Raw genomic sequence first — 17,913 nt, forward strand, 5'->3', positions numbered from 1 at the left:
AAAGGGAACTCTTAATGCTTCAACATATCAAGACATTTTGGACAATTTCATGCTCCCAACTTTGTGGGAACAGTTTGGGGATGACCCCTTCCTGTTCCAACATGACTGCACACCAGTGCACAAAGCAAGGTCCATAAAGACATGGATAAAGTTTGGTGTGGAGGAACTTGATAGAACACCTTTGGGATGAATTAGAGCGGAGACTGCGAGCCAGGCCTTCTTGTCCAACATCAGTGCCTGGCCTCACAAATGCGCTTCTAGAGGAATGGTCAAAAATTCCCATAAACACATGTGTGCACAAACCTTGAGGAAAGCCTTCCCAGAAGAGTTGAAGCTGTTATAGCTGCAAAGGGCGGGCCAACTCCATATTACATTCATGTGCATGTAAAGGCAGATGTCCCAGTTTTGGCCTGGCTCACAGTCTCCGCTCTAATTCATCCCAAAGGTGTTCTATCATGTTGAGGTCAGGACTCTGTGCAGGCCAGTCAGGTTCCTCCACACCAAACTCACTCATCCATGTCTTTATGGACTTTGCTTTGTGCACTGGTGTGCTGTCATGTTGGAACAGGAAGGGGTCATCTCCAAACTGTTCCCACAATGTTGGGAGCATGAAATTGTCCAAAATGTCTTGGTATGCTGAAACATTAAAAGTTCCTTTCACTGAAACTAAGGGCTCAAGCCCAACCCCTGAAAAACATCACCTGAATTCAATGATTCAGAGGGTGTCCCAAAACCTTTGGAAATATATTGTGTGTGCTCACTGAACATCCCTTTACCGATTTATTTTCTCTTTGCTGGTATAATGCACTCCACTCTTCTGTGAAGGTTTTCCATTAGATGTTGGAGCGTGGCTGTGGGGATTAGTATTCATTCAGCTACAAGAGCATTAATGAGATCAGACACTGATGTCAGGTGAGGAGGTCTGTGGGGTGGAATCAGAGTCAGGGCTCTTTGCAGGACTCTTCCACTTCAACCTTAACACACCATGTTGTCATGTAGCTCAGGGGCTTTGTGCACAGGGGCATTGTCATGTTGAGACAGGGTTTGAGTCTCTTAGTCCCTGTGAAGGGACATTGTAAAGCTACAGGTCACAAAGACATTGAATTCAATTGTGTATAACTTTGTGGTCACAGTTTTGGGGATTCCTTTGAGGGATAATTGTAATTGTGTTATTTATGTAAGATGTGTTTGTGTGAAGTTCACCACATTTACCACATTCACCCTACCAAGTAAAAGATATAAAACTATCTTACAAAATCATTAATGGTGCGACACCAGAAAGAAGGAAAGTTAAATACAACCGCTACTGCTGAAAATGTATTAGAAAATAAGTTAGTCATTGCTAATAGCTTACAACACATTCTTGTTTTCATAATATATATGTCATGGTAAGTGAATTTTCTATCATAAGTAAGAATTCCTGAAGTATATACAATGCTTCAATCCGAAAAACCTTCCTCTAGGCTGCTGTTACAGCTTATTGGAATAAGTTACTGCACAAATTTGGACTGGAAAAAAAGTGTAATTTGCTATCTCAGTCTGTTATTATTTATAAAGTTAAAGAAAAAGTACAAATTTCAGAATTTTGACCTTTTGAAACCTGTATTTTGAGGCTGTTTTAATTTTATCATTTTTTAAAATAATGTTTTTAATAATTTAAAATGATTATATGTTATGTTATGTTATGTTATGTTACGATTTTAACTTTAAAAAGGCGAAACAATATTTTATGTTAAATCGTTATTATATTATCAGCTAAATTCCATACACATATATTTGAAATTTCTAACACAATCCTTTTAAGTGGTCAGAAATGATTGCTTTTCTGTCTCTGTTCTTTATTTTACCAGTATAATAAAATTATTGGGAAAAGGGAAATATAGATGAAGAAACTATAAAACCTGAAATATCTCAATAGAGACACATCTGTAAGACCAAATCTCTGGTAGTCTGTTGATTTTAAACATCTTTTATTGAACCGGTATGTATATTGTTATTCTAGGCGTAATTTGTTTATTATGTAAATGTCTATGATGTATGTACAACAGCACGGTGTAGTTTAGTGTATTGTAGCTACTGCATATGAAAATTTCTTTTATTGTATTGTTGTGCTGTTTTGCAGCCACGAGAGGGCAGCATTTCACCATTTTGAGTGATACTACTGCATGACTAGATGCACCGATCAGTTGTCTAATATTGTGTTGGTCCCCCTTTTGCTGCCAAAACATCTCTGACCCATCCAGGCATGGACTCCACTAGATCCCTGAGGGTGTGCTGTGGTATCTGGCACCAAGATGTTAGCAGCAGATCCTTTAAGTCCTATTACAGCAACTTACAGGACTTACAGGATATCTACAGGACTCAAAGGATGCTAACAAGAATTAAAGGATACTTTTGATAGATACTGACCACTGCAGACCGGGAACACCCCACAAGAGCTGCAGTTTTGGAGATGCTCTGATCCAGTGGTCTAGCCAGAACAATCTGGCCCTTCGTCAAACTCGCTCAAATCCATACGCTTGTCCATTTTTCCTGCTTCTAACACATCAACTTTGAGGAAAAAATGTTCACCTGCTGCCTAATATATCCCACCCACTAACAGGTGCCATGATGAGGAGATCATCAGTCTTATTCACTTCACCTCTCACTGCTCATAATGTTATGCCTGATTGGTGTATTTTTTTTTTTTTTTTTACAATATTTTAGTTAATAAATAAAGACCTGGTTTTGAATAAAACATTTCCTCTTGTCATATTTGTACATATTTACTGTATTTTGATATTTTTAGACGACATGCAGCAATAGCCAAAAATGTAAAATTTGTGTACACCTAATGTAGTTCCTCAGGTTCTTTTAGTGATTGCAAAAGGAAGTCAGGTGAGTACTGTAAACAGCTGGATTAGTTAAGCAATGAAGCGACATGCTTCTGCTTAAGCAACAGGTTTCAGACATTTAAAAGAAGACAAGGGCATTTCTCGTTGAGAATGTGGTGTATTACACCACAGCACTGCTGTCTTGGTTCACGGTTCTGATTTGTGCAACAGAAACTCTGGCAATAGTTTCATGTGCAAGGCAGGTTTATATTAATGCACTCATTATTATACCTTATCATCTCTTTAGTATCAACTAATTGACAGGGATTTGGACACTCCACCAAATAAATAAATAGTAATAAAAAATTAATAATAATAATAATAATAATTGTTATATTATTATTATATGTAATAATAATAATTAATATTAATTCATAATTAGTAATAATATTAATAATAATAATAAATGAGGTAATGTTGTTGTTGTTGTTTTAAGGAGTCTCCAGCTTTGTAACTGCTGTAAAGTTTTCTGCCCTGAAAAAGTCTCTGAGGTTTCTCTGTAACATGGCATATTATTAGGGTCTGCTGGAGCCTATCCCAGCACACATTGGCAGAAGGTACACCCTGAACAGGTCACCAGTCCATCACAGGACCACACATATAGACAGACAAACACACACACACTCCTAAGGGCAATTTAGAATTACCAATCAACCTAATGTACACGTTTTTGGACTGTGGGAGGAAACCGAAGTACCCGGAGTAAACCCACAGGGAGAACTCCACACAGAAAGGCCCCTGCCTGTTCGAACCTGAGATTGGAACCCAGGACCTTCTTGCTGTGAGACAACAGTGCTAACCACTAAGCCACCGTACTGCCCATGGCATATTATATGTAATCTTATTAAGTTCAATTTTGGGGATTTTATTGCACAATATAGCAGTAACCCCTTATGAAGAATACAGATGAATGGGCAAACTGGAAATGCTCCTTGTGTCCTCCCAACATTTCCTCTAGTACTCGGGTTCTGCTTTTTATCGTACAGCGCTTTTACAAAAGAAGAAACCACATTAGAATAAGTGGTGCGGGTTACATTTTTAAATAAAGGCAATAAAAATGGTTAAAAGTTAACTAAATCACTAACTAGCCAACCAACCAGCCAGGGAACAACAGTTTAGCTGCAACAGCTGCATTAAAATAACTAACATGATGGTTAACTATTAGCTGATGAAACGTATAAAGTTCTGTTTTTTAATAAAACGAGAAATGAAATCATTGGCAAATCTGCTGCAGTACAAGGGGAATAAAACGCACGCTGTTATTGGAAAAAACTTTCACTTTCAGGAGGACCTTTAAGGCTGTATCACACTGTTGATTATTTTCCTGTAACAGCATGCCAAGTGCTTTAATTCTTACTAGTAAATGTGTTGACTGATATTTCTACTTAACAGCTGTCTCAACAAAACCATATGAGATCCTTCTTTTGCTAACAGGTGACTGCGTTGATGATGATGAAAAATAACTTTCTAATACTCAAATGTATTTATTATATTTATTGCAATCCGTTCTGAACAGCAATCAGCGAACGGTTTTGTTATTCTGTAGTCAAAAAAATATGATTTTTTAAAAACTGCTAAGCAGAAGAGTGGATATTTTGAACACGGCTTGTTTCTGCAGTTTCACCGGCTTTCATTGACTTTCTCTGATCCAGCACTTAGACAGAGGAACGCATGGTCCGTGTTCAATGGCAAAAAATCTCTCCGCTCTTCTCCTCTCGTTCCTCTGACAGCTGGCATTGTACAAGTATGACGTGTTTCCTTCTGTTGCCATGACAGGCGTGGTGCTGGCTTTTGTGTCGACTCCAGTCCGCACTCATTTACATATTAAGATTATGCCACTCGGCGTCACATCTCGGCCCAAAGTGCAAGCCCTGCCTAATGTGTCACGCGCATGAGTGTCATTTCAAAGGACTCCATGCACACGCATGTGTGTGAGCTCTCTCATTATTCTGTCCCTGCTCTATGAAGTGCTGATTGCCCGTTCTTTGTTTTCGTGTTCATTTATTCGCACACCCACCCTGTAATCAACGCAGCGGAAATAAGACGTTGAAAAGACGCACTGGCATTTTCACGCTGACGCTAAAGTGAGTGCATTTGTGCTCGCAGTGACTTTCTGCTCATCCGAACCATCAGCACTCACAATATCCATCAGAGCAGTAAACCACAAGCGTTTTATAGAATTAAAAACCGAGTTAAAACACAGGCGTGCGGGAAAGGGGAGGGTGCACGGGGGCATCATCAGAGCGGATCAGTCGTCCCTCTCTCGTTCTCTCTTTCATTCAGAGTAATGCCTGTGATGAAACGGCTGGCTAATTTCAGTAATTAGAGCGGTCAGTTTGTGGTTGACAACGTCTCATTGCAAAGTCCTTAAAGCTTTCAAAGACATCAGTGAAAACAAACCCGGGGACACAGCATGGGGCCCGACACGCTGAAAGCAGCGACAGTGAAGTTACGTTCAATGCACTGAGTGTCAATTAAACGTAATAAGGTGTGTGGCATTGCGTTACAGTTTATGTCCCTCACCAAACACTCTCAAATGAAGCCCTCATTCATTTCCTCCTTAACTTCATTTTACTGCTTCGCACTGAGCACACGCTAGCAGGAGTTACCAGATTTACTTCTCTCACTTCTTGAAATGATCCTTTGTGATTTTTTTTTTTAAAATGTCTAATTTATGAGTGAAATGTTCCAGTATGTCAACACTAACATAGACACTTGCAAAGGGAAAGTTAGATATTCATAAAATACCATCCATCTATTTCCTACACAGGGTCACAGAGAACCTGGAGCCTGGATCACTCGGGGCACAACATGAGTGACAAAGGGTCCTAAGTCATTGCAGGGAACAATCACAATCACAAACACAAACCACACACACACTATGGATAATTTACAGACACCAATCAGTCTACTGCACATGTCTTTGGACTGGGGAGGAAACCAGAGTACCCAGAGAAAGCCCCTGAAGTATCCAGGGGTACTCTGGTTTCCTCCCCTGTCCAAAGACATGTGCAGTAGACTGATTGGTGTCTGTAAATTATCCATAGTGTGTGTGTGTGTGTGTGTAAACTTCACACACACACACACACACAGGGCAGAGACGGGAATCTAGGCAAATGTGCTAGCCATCATGTCCCCTACAACATTACATTAAAACGTGCCTTTTTTCTTTTATAGGTTTGGCATATATTTTGCTACTTTGAGGAATTTTGCTACCTTTAAGGAACACTCAGGCTCTTAGTCACTGTTGTTGTTTTTTCGGCTGCTCCCTGTTTTTTGGGGTCGCCACAGCAGATCATTTGGCCCGTAAATCATCTGTAAAGTTCCAGGTTTAGGAAATTCTGTGAGAATTATATTATAATAATGGTTTCTTCTAAATCAGCCTGTGAGGTGCTACAGCTAGTGAGGCAGTATGGACAAAAATCACTTGGGGCCTGAAACACCAGCACGAGGATCTGCAGCACTGATTTGACTAAAAACAGACGAGACGAAATTTTCAACAGATGACGACTAAATTTAATTTAATTTAATTCAATTAGATGAACTGGAAACTGAACTGGTAACTGATGTATTGATGATACTTTGACTATACTGGTCATAGTATGAATAGTGAATATTAAAAACTAGAAAAAACAAAGAAAAGGAACATAATAATAATAATAATAATAATAAGAAGAAGAAGAAGAAGAAGAAGAAGAAGAAGAAGAAGAAGAGGATAATCAATATAAAAAATGCTAATCTTTATTATAATAATAGTATCTATCTATCTATCTATCTATCTATCTATCTATCTATCTATCTATCTATCTATCTATCTATCTATCTATCTATCTATCTATCTATCTATCTATCTGTTACTGTAGTTAGGTAGGTTAGACATGCAGGGAGCTAAGATTTATTACTCACTCTAATAACACCTGAGGTATTCAGTGTTTATAAAATCCTTCAGACATGATGCACCACCAGCACATAGCTGTCAGCAAAGATACCTGTCTAAATTATTTCATACCAATAACAGCCTTGGAGATGTTTAATAACTGTAGCCTGATGTTTTGTATCTGGTGTAGTCTGGTGTACGCTACTGGAATTGGTGAGGTTATTTAGTATGATTGTGGGACGTATCATTCTGATATCAGTCTTTAAGCCATGATCTCTACATCAGTCTAATGCTCATGAGGCATGACATCACTGTAGGGCTTTAAGTCAGAGCTGCTGATTTAGCTTTAGCACCATATTTCTACAGATTATAGTGCACATGTGAGTGTGTGATGACTTCAGGCATGTCATGCTAACTTGTAAGCTATACGTCTTTTCTTATTTGTTAGCTACATCAGCCTCACAGCTACAGTGCAAAACTAAAGAACATCACCAAATACTGTATATCCTAGCTGATGGGTAGAGTGAGAATTGTGCTAATTAATTTTCCGTCCAAATTACTGCTTGAAGCAGTTTGGCCTTGATGTCTACTGTTAAAAAGGGAAAACTAACTCATTTTAGGATTAGTTAATAAAGCTGCGAGTGTGTTAAGCGCCTACTCGGGCAGGCCATGATGCTATTAGTGGACAGAGTTGTGTGTGGGCAGAGCCACTTGCTGTTGCATAGCAACAAGACCTGGTTGCTGTTGATGTGGTGATCTCATCTCTCTTGTCTTGCGTACACACACACACACACACACACACACACACACACACACACACACACACACACATACACACAGAGCCAGAGCTGTCCTGTTTGGAGGTCGAGTGGTCCTCCACTTTGTCCTCTGTTAAAATAACAGAGCCGCCTGCGTTGATTGTGTAAATTGAATCGTCCTGCTGGAGCCTTGAGCAAGGGTGCTTCACTCTGACGCTAATTACTGCACACATTAAAGCGTTTCATTAGCACGGAGACAACCGAGATGAGACGGCGAATAAAGTAATTTTATGGTTCATTTTTACCTCCACAAGCAGAAAGTTATTTCACATGCTGATAAAAATGACCAGCAACTCGCATCTAATTGTACTTTGAGGTTTTTTTTATAGATAGATAGATAGATAGATAGATAGATAGATAGATAGATAGATAGATAGATAGATAGATAGATAGATAGATAGATAGACACAGACAGACAGAGGCAGGCAGACACATAGATAGATAGATAGATAGATAGATAGATAGATAGATAGATAGATAGATAGATAGATAGATAGATAGAAATGGAGATAGATAGAAAGAGGGAGAGATACAGACAGACAGACAGACAGACAGACAGACAGACAGATAGATAGATAGATAGATAGATAGATAGATAGATAGATAGATAGATAGATAGATAGATAGATAGATAGATAGATAGAGGGAGAGATACAGACAGACAGACAGATAGATAGATAGATAGATAGATAGATAGATAGATAGATAGATAGATAGATAGATAGATAGATAGATAGACAATACATACAAAAATATAAAATGTAATATATATATGTATATATATACACTATATTGCCAAAAGTATTCGCTCACCTGCCTTGACTCGCATATGAACTTAAGTGACATCCCATTCCTAATCCATAGGGTTCAGTATGATGTCGGTCCACCCTTTGCAGCTATAACAGCTTCAACTCTTCTGGGAAGGCTGTCCACAAGGTTTAGGAGTGTGTTTATGGGAATTTTTGACCATTCTTCCAGAAGCGCATTTGTGAGGTCACACACTGATGTTGGACGAGAAGGCCTGGCTCTCAGTCTCCGCTCTAATTCATTCCAAAGGTGTTCTATGGGGTTGAGGTCAGGACTCTGTGCAGGCCAGTCAAGTTCATCCACACCAGACTCTGTCATCCATGTCTTTATGGACCTTGCTTTGGTCACTGGTGCACAGTCATGTTGGAAGAGGAAGGGGCCAGCTCCAAACTGTTCCCACAAAGTTGGGAGCATGGAATTGTCCAAAATGTCTTGGTATGCTGAAGCATTCAGAGTTCCTTTCACTGGAACTAAGGGGCCAAGCCCAGCTCCTGAAAAACAACCCCACACCATAATCCCCCCTCCACCAAACTTTACACTTGGCACAATGCAGTCAGACAAGTACCGTTCTCCTGGCAACCGCCAAACCCAGACTCGTCCATCAGATTGCCAGATGGAGAAGCGCGATTCGTCACTCCAGAGAACGCGTCTCCACTGCTCTAGAGTCCAGTGGCGGCGTGCTTTACACCACTGCATCCGGCGCTTTGCATTGCACTTGGTGATGTATGGCTTGGATGCAGCTGCTCGGCCATGGAAACCCATTCCATGAAGCTCTCTGCGCACTGTTCTTGAGCTAATCTGAAGGCCACATGAAGTTTGGAGGTCTGTAGCGATGGACTCTGCAGAAAGTTGGCGACCTCTTCGCACTATGCGCCTCAGCATCCGCTGACCCCGCTCCGTCAGTTTACGTGGCCTACCACTTCGTGGCTGAGTTGCTGTCGTTCCCAAACACTTCCACGTTCTTATAATACAGCTGACAGTTGACTGTGGAATATTTAGGAGCGAGGAAATTTCACGACTGGATTTGTTGCACAGGTGGCATCCTATCACAGTTCCACGCTGGAATTCACTGAGCTCCTGAGAGCGACCCATTCTTTCACAAATGTTTGTAAAAACAGTCTGCATGCCTAGGTGCTTGATTTTATACACCTGTGGCCATGGAAGTGATTGGAACACCTGATTCTGATTATTTGGATGGGTGAGCAAATACTTTTGGCAATATAGTGTATATATATATATATTTATGGGTAGTGTGATAGAGGTAACACTTCTGTTTATTGCTCAAAGGATATTTAATTTAGTAGCTTTCCGCAATATATCACTTGTTGATTAATTTCCTGCAAGAAACATTTTTCTTTTTAAATTTTCTCCTGTAAGCAATCTGACCTCTCTGAAAATCCCCTTCAGTGTTTGGTGGTCAGTGCAGATTTGGCTTTGAGCTGTGTTGTGTTTACTCCTTTTACAGCATTTTGTGTGGAATGTTTACAGCCCCCTGCTGCTTGCATGGTGTAGTGTAGTGAAAACATTCGAAAAGCTTTCACCTTCCTCTCATCTGGCTTCATAAGACAGTCAACCTCATGAGACCAACGAGACACTGAACACAAAACATACGCAAGGAAAGCTGATCACTGCAACTATGGATATTGTGTTGTTCTTGAAGATGCTGAAGAGTTTACATTTTTAAAGTCAGTTGTTATTTTTCTTATTTCTATATATATATATATTTAAATTAAAGTATGTTTTAAGCATTGGCAGAGCCTTAAAATCATAAAGGTTTCACAAAACTGGTATTTTTCCACCACTTCAAGCACTGACAAAAATGACATAATTACAGGGATTTACTACAAACTGTAGCTTTAATATAGTGTCATCCATCCAGATGTGTAATGATATAAATAAAGAAACACAAAATGCTACTCCTGGTCAGACTGTAAACATGTAAAATACATTTTAACTCCTAAATCTCACAGCTTTCTGTTCAGTTATTTATTCTAAAGTCTATTTAAAGAGAGTGCTTGGTAATATCCTGTGGCTTGGGTCATGTGACAGGATTTATTTCTAAGCTTTTTCCTTTATTTTTTTTTTTATTTAAAATTGCATCTTCTAGTTATATGTCATGTAAGAGGGAATGGAAGGATGAGAGGATGGGACCTGGTACATGTATTGTCCACTTTTTTTTTTAACATGAATTAGCTCGTACAGCTCGTATGGTGGAGTCCAAAAAGACTGAGAGCACTGGAGACAGGACTCTATTTTGTATTCTCTTCTAATTGAATAAAATATTTTTTTTATAAGAGTAAGTAGGACATCAGCAACAACGTGAGTGAAAAGTGAAATGTATAGAAATATTTACTTGAATTTCAGGATGTCTTTAATGTATTTAAGCTGACATGGACTTCACAAAACCTGATGATCCATGTCAATCAAATTCATGTAAGTGTCATCTGAAGACATGCTTCAATGGAAGAGATCAGACATGTGGCAAATATGAGCTTTTGAATAGATTTCAATCTAAACCGTAACATAGTGTGGGATCTCAAGAATATTGAGTTTCTGTCCAGTTTTAAATGAAAATAAAAGATCTCAGATTTTCAGTGTGGTCTCTTATGGAATCCAGTGTACACTGGAGGCAGGTTTTCTCTCTTGAGATTTGTCTGTTTGGATATTCTGGACTGACTTTACTGTAATATGGACCATGTGAAGCTATTTCAATTCAACAAAATCTCTGTACTTGCACTCGTCTGTGATTTAAAGCAAATTTTTAAATCCTATTTTTTCTCCCCCTTGGCAAAATAATTCACACTCAGCCAAACAGATTTCATGCTTTTGTCAGATCCACTAGAGGACAGTGTGGTTTCTTTTAAACCACCGGGCACAACAAATGAATGAAAGTGTCTCCTTTACAGAAAAAGGAATGATGTGTCTAACCCGGTAGAAATATTTGCCTTGAATCTCTTGCACCTTTGAGCATGCTTTAAAAATATTCCTTTCTTCTTTTCCTTCAACCCGTAATCCAGTGTGAAGATGCACCAAGGTCTGCGGCACTAGCCCGAACAAACAAAAACGCATTCCTCCTTCAAACCTGCAAAACAATGGTGTTCGTCTTGCAAATTGAATCGCACTGGGTTTTTTTTTGACAGGACACTGGAGTTAAGTACCCCTCTTCTGCAGGCTACATAAAAACTCCATTGAACAGAATAGGTTACAGTTCAATGTCTAATACATTACCACTCGCTGGTGAAGAGCCTAAAACACACTTGAAGCAAACAAAGCAAAAACTGGAGGGTCCTATTGCTCCTAAACAAAGCCACACACTTGAACGGCCCGATGTGAATAAAAACATATTTTTTTTAATTCAAAGAAAGGTATTCAGACATTAAAATCTGCTGCAGTTATCCTTTTCAATCGCATGTCACTGAACTAAATCAAAGATCAAGCCAGACTAGAGAAACTGTCTCAGGTATTTTTGCCAAAATAATATCTGATCTATTCAACATTAGTTCATCATGTCATACTAATTCTGACCTTCACATCAAGCCTGAGAAGCTTTTCTGGTGTCTGGAGCACAGCTAAAGGTCATATTTACAGGCCAGACATCATTATTTGTCCTAAACCATCATTTAGTAGATAAACCAGCAGCAGTACTGGCAGAATCTCTGTGCATCGTCCCAAATGACGGCCATTTCTCAGAAGCCATTACTGTGAATGAATTCGTTTACTTTCGTGCTTAAGCTTTGCACATATCTCTCATAAATCTTTGGAGATGCGGGTTTAGATCCTGAGTGAGCAAGACAGAGGTGACAGCAGCAAGAAACATGCCCTTGAGAAAGAAACCGGATAAAGGAGTCAAAAGTGAACCATCTTCATGTTGAGTGTTTTAAAGGGATGGTCACTATGAGTATCAGTGTTTTATAATGATGTGAATTATGCCTCACTGCAGTGCCATCTTGTGAGGAATAAGCTGGTCGTTATTTGCTTTGCACAGTGCACATAGATTTAATAATGAAGGAGAAGGAACTGTATTAAGACACATTGAATCATCTGTATTTGACTCATTTGAATCAGACTCATTTCTTTCCAGCTTAAGGAAGCTCCACTTTAAAATACATGAAATATCTTTATATTTAATTACTGGTAAGGTTCTCAGTAACACTGGTGTTGATTTGTCAGTGCTGTTTTTCCCCATGAGAAGTACAGGAGGCATTGCTAACTCGCATACAATGGATTCTAAGTAAAGAATTGTAACTTCAATCATTTGTAAAGGTTAACAGTTGCTTTAACTTTGTATTTTCTCACTCACTATTTTCCAATGACATCGAACACCATTTTAATGAGAAATCCACAGTAAAATAATAGACACACCAAATGCAGGAGTCTCAGAATGCGATGCAGCAATAAAGACGAAGCAGTTGCAGAGACTAATCTCAGCTGGTCAGCAATCTATGAGATGACTAGTGCAATGTCATTACGTCAGACTGTAGCATTATCATGAAAGCTGAAGCTCTGGTAGCTTGTCTGGTTGATCAGAGTGTTCAAGTGACAAGGTAAATGTGCTGAAAAGACTAAAGTGCTGCTGCATCACTTTCTTCAGGAGGAGATAGATTGCTCTTGGCATCACAGAAGCTACTGCAGTTTAAGAAATCTAAGAAACCCTTAATCAAACCTCAAGCACATCCTCAGTATGGAATTATTAGTCTTTTTACATATTGATTATAAATCTTGACGTCATTCAATAGAGTTTTCCTTTAATTAATTTCTCTCCTGTTGAATTCTGCCTCATGTTATGCCTGAGTATGAGCTTTTACTTGTAAATGAAGTAATCTTTCCATTCTTATTCTGACTAACATTTAGATAGATTTATAGTATTAATATACACTGATCAGCCATAACATTAAAACCACTGACAAGTGAGGTGAATAATACTGATGATCTCTTTATAGTTGCTCCTGTCAGTTCTCAAAGTTGATGTGTTGGGAGCAGGAAAAATGGGCATGCATATAGATATAGAGTGATTTTGACAGGGACCAAGATGCGATGGCTAGACGACTGGGTCAGAGGATCTCCAAAACAGCAGGTATTTTGGAGATCCTCTGACCCAGTCGTCTAGCCATCACATCTTGGTCAGAGGATCTCCAGAACAGCAGGTATTTTGGGTTGTTCCCAGGGTAAAAAGCGGACCAAGAAAGAACGACCAATACATCACAGGCATTTAGCAGACACCCTTACACACTTACATTTTCTAGCTCTGTTTAAACAAGCAACTGAGGGTTAAGGGCCTTGCAATGGCAGTTTGGTGGACCTGGGATTTGAGCTCACAACCTACCAATCAGCAGTCCAACACCTTAACTAATAAGCTACCACATGCCATACGAGGAAACCCAAAGCTATTTCATATGTATGAAAAGAAAGGGCTGATCCAGTAGAAAAGCTACTGTACCACGAATTGCTGAAAAAGTGTCAAAAAGGAGGCAGAACACAAGGCTTTCTGGATTAGAGATATCAAACAAATGGATTTAATGTTATGGCTGATTGCTGGAGACATAATGTATACTGCTATATAGAGTAATATTAGTCATTATAACAGCATCATTACTGCGGTTCCTAGACTCTCCAGTGATTTAGAATCTGATAGCAAAGTAATGAATTCGATCAATGGAAGCTAACTGATTATGTTTCCTTGACGTTCCAGATAATTAATTATCTGCCTTGTAAGTGCGTCTGCTTTTAATATCAGAAACCTGGAACCCTCGATGTCAGCCCACACAATTGTGAACATTAAAACAAGGCCTTTTCTGTAAAATAAAACTATCTACACATTAAAGTATTTGGAAACATACGCACATATCTGCATCATGCAAATATCTGAAATAAATAAATTATTGATATCTATTGCAAGGAAATATTGTGAATTGTTTGCCTAATTTGCTTAATCATTTAATAAATGATGTGATTGTTAGAGATCTAGAAACAACAAGCTTCGTCACACTGAGCTACCATCCTGATAGGGCAATTTTTACTCCTGCAAATATATTATGGTGTGGGAAAAAGAAACAGTCAATTTATTTTAAATACAGATATTTTATTGGAGGACAAGTTTGGGTACTTGGCATTGGTCGTAATACAGTTGTAACCTACTATTTTTTGTGCAAATAGCGGGAGAAGTGGCTGAGAAGTGACCACAGGAGCAGGATACAGCGTATGAGCAGGTACAGGACAGAACACAGGAAGTGATGCGTGATGGGATTCGGTGTGTTCATGTTTGCTGTAGAGAGCAGCGTCCATCTGGCCTCAAGACGTGTTCAGACTCCGGCATGATTCTTTAAGCAGAACAGATGCAGGACAGCGTTTCTGAAATCAAGTCAGCACACATTTTACTAACCACTCCAATTTCGCCTGTGGGCTGCCTCACGAACGGGAAAAAAGGCATTTAATCAATCAGTATATAGCACAGAAGATAGAGGAGAACGTAAACAGTGGCTATGAACGCTCTGTCTTTACCTGCGTAAGCGTCACACTGCATTAGCGAGAGTATAACGAGGCAGTACATGGTGTGATAACATTAAGTGGCAGCGTGGTGACAGTTCAGTAGGAAAAGCTTCATCACCTTAAGGTCATGATTCCTGACCTGTATATGACAGGACTGTAGTTTGAGTGAGTGTGTATGTGTATGCACAAGTGTGTATATATTTAGGTCAATGTTCTCACTTCCTCTTTAGCATGCAAGGCTAACAGGAGTGAAAATGGCATCAGGGAACCTTTGGCATCTCACAAAGGTATCAAAACAAGACCTTGTTATGTCTGGAGCACAAAGTAAATTAGGAAAGTAAATTAGCTAGTGTGAGAGAGTAAATGTGAAGAGTGTGTATTGCTGCGTTCACGACCACAGGGACTTGGAAGTTCATCTCCGGGTTTTTCTGAACTGTTTAAAGGTTAGTCTTTATTTTTAAACATCATTATAACATTGAGGTGTAGAGTTTGATCGTCAAATATGCGACAAAATGAGATATAGAGCTTTCGGTGACTTCTGTTGTAAATTAAACTTTCAGAGTGAGATTCCTAAACTAAACGTTTTTTCTTCCTCTCAGAGATGAGAAACTTCCCAGTCCTCACTGGGTCATGAAGCAACGTACGTGCGGGTTAGCATGTGCATGTTTAAGCCGTTTACATCACTTCCTGTTTAGCATGCACGGCCAATGGCGGCGAAAAATATAGGCTTGTTTATCCCTTCTTGCTAGTCTCTGTAGTTACTCATGCAAATTGTGTCACCGAAGTTGAGGATTATATCAGCAACCTAGCAAATGCAATGAAGTTTAGCGGTTTTACGGCGTACACGCATTTCTGAAAATGAGAGGCGGCGGTCAGGCTGTCGGTGTGTTCGCGATGGTACACGGTTTCAGCGAGGATGTGTCGAGTAGCTAAGAAAACGAGTCGGCGGGTGAATTGAGGTTAAATTGTAATACTTTAATAAAGCTATTAGTACAGGTTCTATAATCTATATTGAGCAAATATACTGACTTTTATAAGCATTGATGAACAGAGACAGTGATATCTCTCATTTTTTCTCTCTCTCTCTCTCTTTTCAGTATTGCAAACACACAAATTGGCATTAGCGTGAAGCAGCTCGGTTTATCAGCTCTTTAAGGATCAAATATTAGCGCCTGATAACTTTTAATATGGAATGTGATCACATGAGGAAGAAAAGGCCTCTCATGCTGGCTGACCTTAGTTATTTAATTTTTTTTTTTTTAAACACTGCAATACACAAATTTCCACAGCAGATTAACACTTGTGATTTTGTTCAGTCATATGAATCAGTGTAAGTCATTTAAAAGGCTTGTTGAAGTTTTTTTATTCCATTGTATATTCCTAGATGCGACCGAGGTGCAGCGCAGCACAGGCGGCACATGGCATAAACGTTACGATACCTTATTGCTCGTCTTTTATCGTCTGATCGATTTGGCCGGTACAGATGTTTTGCACTAATTCTTCATCAGATTAGGGTCTGGCTAAAAAGCAGCAGTACCTCTGTTTCTCCACAGGATTGACGCACAGTACGATAGTGCTAAGAAGATAAAGCTACAGACCTTTAAACACAGCCAGATCAGGGATCTCTCTAATTCTCCTGACCCTCAATCATTAATTTGTTTTTAATAATATATATATAGATGATCTCTATAGCAATGAAGGTTTCAAGTCTTATTTTCTTGTGGTTTTCTACTGATAAGCAGATTCACTCAAGTACATCTGCTGTGTGTGTGTGTGTGTGTGTGTGTGTGTGTGTGTAAAATGCAAAGGCTGGTGAGAGTGAAGACGACTGGAAGCACACACACGCACGCAAGCACTCGCACACGCTCTGCTCGCAAAGCTGCTAAAACAGCACTAACGCAACTCTAAAAATCTGTACAATATCTTTAAATATGGTATTTACAGAAATAAACAGCGACTTTCCGCACTCCCACCGGTCGGAAACGAATATCGAGAATACAAAAGAAACAAATAAAATCAAGGTCAGTGTCTTTCTCTTTTTCTGCTGAGCGAGAATGCTAAAGGCAACAAGCACAATGCGATGGCTATGTTTACACTCCACTCTCTCCACGTGTGGCGAGCAGCTTCACCTACACCGCTTGCTGAACAAAAAATAAATTCACATTCCAGGATTTGTGGATTCCCCCCTCCTTAGCACGATTTACTGACCTATAACGTGGTAAAACTGAGTATGAGGTTAGTGAACAAAAAACAAACAAACAAAAATGTTAGTCCTTATTAAGAGCTGCACCAGACAGACACAACCTCTGAGCACCGATGATCAAACGATAAAAACGAAAATAAGGTTTAACTGTATGTAGGTTCACGAGCTTGGAATTTTGTCGTGTTTTAGCGAGCGTGCTGTAAGGATGAGCTCAGGGCTCTGCTACTGACAGCTGAGGTTTGACTGGTTCCACCTCGACTTTTCGCTCCTCGAGCCTGGAGCTCTTTGCTGAGCCGAAAAAGTCGACATGAATGAAGAAACTACGAATGTTGCAGCTTCGATTTATAGTCCTAAACATTCCCTTGATTCCTGTAAACTCTTAGGACCACCGACGGGTCCAGCCTTGCATAACTCGCCTTCATAACTTTATAATAATCCCTTTAAATAATCCCTTTCAGCTTTTACTGTAGCTACTAATGATTTCCTTTTCAGAAATAAAAGGAGAAATAGTTAAGACTGGTTGAAATGCTCACATCACACTTTTTTTCTCTCTCTCTACCCAACAGGATGTGTGTACTTAGCTGCACTGGGACTGCGGTGCTTTCTGTTGTATTAAATACAACTTAAAATGAAAAGATTGTATTCAGGGTCCATTATGTGGGTTGAACTGCTGCTTGGACGTGGGTTGCTTAAACAGGGTTGTGTCTTGGTTATAGAGGATTCTGGACTTCATGGTATTGGATCAGATTAGTAAGAATTTAAGAAGTTAGTACTAAGTCCAGCAGCGCTGTATAATTTCATCCAGAAAGCTACTTATTCTTCTAGTATTAGATAGACGTTATTCAACTT

The sequence above is a fragment of the Hemibagrus wyckioides genome, linkage group LG09, assembly GCF_019097595.1.
Source record: "Hemibagrus wyckioides isolate EC202008001 linkage group LG09, SWU_Hwy_1.0, whole genome shotgun sequence".
NCBI classification, from domain to species: Eukaryota; Metazoa; Chordata; class Actinopteri; order Siluriformes; family Bagridae; genus Hemibagrus; species Hemibagrus wyckioides.